A 5,000-nucleotide genomic window follows, 5' to 3' on the forward strand; every position below is an offset into this window, starting at 1 on the left:
AATCCTTCCGGTGTCCGGGCCTGGTGAGGTTTCCCGTGTTGAGTCAAATTAAGCCGCAGGCTCCACTCCTGGTGGTGCCCTTCCGTCAATTCCTTTAAGTTTCAGCTTTGCAACCATACTTCCCCCGGAACCCAAAAGCTTTGGTTTCCCGGAGGCTGCCCGCCGAGTCATCGGAGGAACTGCGGCGGATCGCTGGCTGGCATCGTTTATGGTTAGAACTAGGGCGGTATCTGATCGCCTTCGAACCTCTAACTTTCGTTCTTGATTAATGAAAACATACTTGGCAAATGCTTTCGCTTCTGTTCGTCTTGCGACGATCCAAGAATTTCACCTCTAACGTCGCAATACGAATGCCCCCGCCTGTCCCTATTAATCATTACCTCGGGTTCCGAAAACCAACAAAATAGAACCGAGGTCCTATTCCATTATTCCATGCACACAGTATTCAGGCGGGCTTGCCTGCTTTAAGCACTCTAATTTGTTCAAAGTAAACGTGCCGGCCCACCCAGACACTCAATAAAGAGCACCTTGGTAGGATTTCAACGGGGTCCGCCTCGGGACGCACGAACACGCACGAGGCGGTCGCACGCCTTCGGCTCGCCCCACCGGCAGGACGTCCCACGATACATGCCAGTTAAACACCGACGGGCGGTGAACCAACAGCGTGGGACACAAATCCAACTACGAGCTTTTTAACCGCAACAACTTTAATATACGCTATTGGAGCTGGAATTACCGCGGCTGCTGGCACCAGACTTGCCCTCCAATAGATACTCGTTAAAGGATTTAAAGTGTACTCATTCCGATTACGGGGCCTCGGATGAGTCCCGTATCGTTATTTTTCGTCACTACCTCCCCGTGCCGGGAGTGGGTAATTTGCGCGCCTGCTGCCTTCCTTGGATGTGGTAGCCGTTTCTCAGGCTCCCTCTCCGGAATCGAACCCTGATTCCCCGTTACCCGTTACAACCATGGTAGGCGCAGAACCTACCATCGACAGTTGATAAGGCAGACATTTGAAAGATGCGTCGCCGGTACGAGGACCGTGCGATCAGCCCAAAGTTATTCAGAGTCACCAAGGCAAACGGACCGGACGAGCCGACCGATTGGTTTTGATCTAATAAAAGCGTCCCTTCCATCTCTGGTCGGGACTCTGTTTGCATGTATTAGCTCTAGAATTACCACAGTTATCCAAGTAACGTGGGTACGATCTAAGGAACCATAACTGATTTAATGAGCCATTCGCGGTTTCACCTTAATGCGGCTTGTACTGAGACATGCATGGCTTAATCTTTGAGACAAGCATATGACTACTGGCAGGATCAACCAGGGAGCTGCGTCAACTAGAGCTGAGCAGCCGGCCGCCCGGGAGTGTGTCCCAGGGGCCCGCGCGAACACGCAAGCGTCCGCTCAATTATTCTGCAAACAGGAGGAGGCTGAGCTCCCCTGCACAATACACCTCGAAACCCTCTCAGGTCCCGGCGGCGCGCAGCGCCGTCCTAAGTACTTGGTCGGGTTCGAGAGAGGCGCAATCGCCCGGAGTTAGGCGAGTAGACGCTTTAGGTGCGACCACCCGTGCTCCCAACTGAGCTTGCCGCTGCCGACAGAGGCCCGGGAGCGTGCTGTCGTGGCATTGCCGGCGGGAGACAACACGCGCCACCTACGGTGACCGGCAGCTCCAACGCCAGCGCCACAGAAGGGCAAAGGCCCCACGTGGGTGCCGAAGCGAACTCTCCCAGCACAGCGCACGTGCCAACACGTCTGCACAACTGCGATACAAACCACCAGCGAGAACCGCTGGGGCGACCGAGCAGCAGACGGCGTCGCGGCGCCGAGTGCCGGGCGGCGGCGCATCCTCAACGCACACAGTCCTCAGTCGGACCAGCACACTGCAGATGTCCACCGCGCTTCGCACCGGGCCCGCGAGGACCCACTTTGGCCGCCCGGCGCCGCGCGCAGGGTGCCCCGGCGCGCAGCTGCGCCGCCTGCCGCGTCCGTCGGCCGGCGCGCCTGCCACTGGGCGCCCCCACCAGCCGGCTGTAGCGCGTGCGCCCACGCACCGCGCGGCCAGCACGCCGGGCGGCCCCCCCTCACCGGCCGGGGACGGTCCCACCCAGCCACCGCCGCGTATCGCTTCACACACAGATTTGCCCTTACTGATTTACCTCCAGCAACAACAACCGCACCACAATGGGTTTACCAGTTGTTCATTTGCGTTGCGTCACGTCACCAGCAAACGTAGACGTCCATCCCAGTTTGCAAATGCAACGATTATTGCATACCTGTCTGTTAGGTGTCACGACACACTACGTCTGCCCACATACACGCAACAAAATGTGCACGACTAGAGAACACGTGGGAGGTGGCCCCCTACGTATGCGATGTCCATTACGAGACCGACTGTCAACCAGCATCTGTACCATGTCGCAGATGTGGAACGCGGTGCACCATGCTATCACACTGTGTGAGAAGAGACGACTACGTTTGAATACACGCGCCACTACATCAACAGACGGCTCATGCTGATCGCCATCCAGGGCGTCCGTTACTCCCACACGTCTCTATGGCGTACCACACTGCAATGTAGCTGTTATGGGGAGACGGCACGTGGCTGAGTGCACAACATTTGGACCGTATGGTTCGCTGTTGTTGGGCGCAGTCGTACGGTCACACATGTGCCACAGCGTATCATTCAGTACATACGGACCTATGTGCAGTACAATGTGAGGATTAAGCTTACGATATCAGCGGACAGTGGACACAGGCCGTACCACGACGTAGACTGAGCGCTTCGACATGCGAATGCCAGTGAACAGCTGCGAAGGGCATTGAACACGCAAGCACCTGAACGACCAGCGTGCGAAGGCAGGGTGGAGGGGGGGGGGCGATGTACATCCTGCAGTTGTCCACATTACAGTGTACAGCGGGAGCATGTAAAAAGTAAGCAACACTTGCGAAGTGTTCAACATGAAACGACACACAAGAGGGTGGGCGGTGCGAGTAGCGAACTATATTCAGAGGGTTGTGGTTAGACAACACTAGATTAATGTAACGTGTCATATGCCAATTACAGAGCAGGTTAAGGCACAACGTGGGTTAGGTTAAGGCACAACGTGGGTTAGGTTAAGGCACAACGTGGGTTAGGTTAAGGCACAACGTGGGTTAGGTTAAGGCACAACGTGGGTTAGGTTAAGGCACAACGTGGGTTAGGTTAAGGCACAACGTGGGTTAGGTTAAGGCACAACGTGGGTTAGGTTAAGGCACAACGTGGGTTAGGTTAAGGCACAACGTGGGTTAGGTTAAGGCACAACGTGGGTTAGGTTAAGGCACAACGTGGGTTAGGTTAAGGCACAACGTGGGTTACGTTAAGGCACAACGTGGGTTACGTTAAGGCACAACGTGGGTTACGTTAAGGCACAACGTGGGTTACGTTAAGGCACAACGTGGGTTACGTTAAGGCACAACGTGGGTTACGTTAAGGCACAACGTGGGTTACGTTAAGGCACAACGTGGGTTACGTTAAGGCACAACGTGGGTTACGTTAAGGCACAACGTGGGTTAGGTTAAGGCACAACGTGGGTTAGGTTAAGGCACAACGTGGGTTAGGTTAAGGCACAACGTGGGTTAGGTTAAGGCACAACGTGGGTTACGTTAAGGCACAACGTGGGTTACGTTAAGGCACAACGTGGGTTACGTTAAGGCACAACGTGGGTTACGTTAAGGCACAACGTGGGTTACGTTAAGGCACAACGTGGGTTACGTTAAGGCACAACGTGGGTTACGTTAAGGCACAACGTGTGTTAGGTTAAGGCACAACGTGGGTTAGGTTAAGGCACAACGTGGGTTAGGTTAAGGCACAACGTGGGTTACGTTAAGGCACAACGTGGGTTACGTTAAGGCACAACGTGGGTTACGTTAAGGCACAACGTGGGTTACGTTAAGGCACAACGTGGGTTACGTTAAGGCACAACGTGGGTTACGTTAAGGCACAACGTGGGTTACGTTAAGGCACAACGTGGGTTACGTTAAGGCACAACGTGTGTTAGGTTAAGGCACAACGTGGGTTAGGTTAAGGCACAACGTGGGTTAGGTTAAGGCACAACGTGGGTTAGGTTAAGACACAAATTGCGTTACAAATTGCGTTACATTGCGGTACAAATTGCGTTACATTGCGGTACAAATTGCGTTACATTGCGGTACAAATTGCGTTACAAATTTGGTTAGGTTAAGGTGCAAAATGGGTTGGATTACAGTACACAACATGGTAAGAGATAGTGTGTTTGGGGGGGGGGGGGGGGGCAGGTTCGTTGGTAGTGATCATTGTAAGTGAATGTCTGAGGCAGCGTCAGTATGTCACAGCAGTTCTGTCTCGTCAGGATGCGCTTTTCGCTCGTGACTGGAGGCGCGCCGCGTCTGTGGTTGCGGCAAGGGAGTGGCAGACCTGTGTGATTCATTCCTGCCATTGTTTCTGTGCCGTAACAGGAGGCAGTGTGGTGGTGTTGGGTGCACCCCTGTGTAGGACATGTGTGGGTGTTGGTGGCTTATCTGAGCAATTGTGGATGTTGGACGGGTGGGATATTCTATTTTATAATTGGACCCCCTGGTGTGGTTATCATAGTGTGGATGGTGTACTGTGGCGGAGAGGATGCACCGGACGTTGGTCCATGCTGGTGCTTACATATCGTATCTGTGTCTGTTACAGGCAGAGAGTAATGTGTGATGGAGTGTCTCGCTGAGGTGTGGTTCATATTGTGTGCACAGACTTACAGCATGTATAGGGACAGCGGGAATTTGGCATATTGGATATAACTCGTCATGAAACGCAAGATATAGGGGTGGATTGCAACGTACGAGTGCGGGAAGAGTCCGCCGTTCATCCGCTTGGGTTGCGATTTGGGCGGTTGGGGTGGGGCACGTGCGGGTGCGGGTGGAGTGATTGTCGGTTGACTACTTCGTGCGACGCAGGCACTGGCGTTCGGGTTCCTGTGGTGGACAGATGATGC

General features: G+C 54.1%; 1 non-coding gene across 1 annotated transcript in view; it reads right to left on the reverse strand.

Annotated features, from left to right (window-relative positions):
* The window catches only part of LOC126149537 (small subunit ribosomal RNA), a 1,909-nt gene extending 579 nt beyond the window's left edge, over positions 1-1,330 (reverse strand). The window contains exon 1 of the ribosomal RNA XR_007530972.1: positions 1-1,330. This exon is cut by the window's left edge and continues 579 nt beyond it. This is a non-coding gene — a ribosomal RNA (small subunit ribosomal RNA).
* Positions 1,331-5,000: the final 3,670 nt, after the last annotated feature.

The sequence above is a fragment of the Schistocerca cancellata genome, unplaced genomic scaffold (genome assembly GCF_023864275.1).
Source record: "Schistocerca cancellata isolate TAMUIC-IGC-003103 unplaced genomic scaffold, iqSchCanc2.1 HiC_scaffold_937, whole genome shotgun sequence".
NCBI classification, from domain to species: Eukaryota; Metazoa; Arthropoda; class Insecta; order Orthoptera; family Acrididae; genus Schistocerca; species Schistocerca cancellata.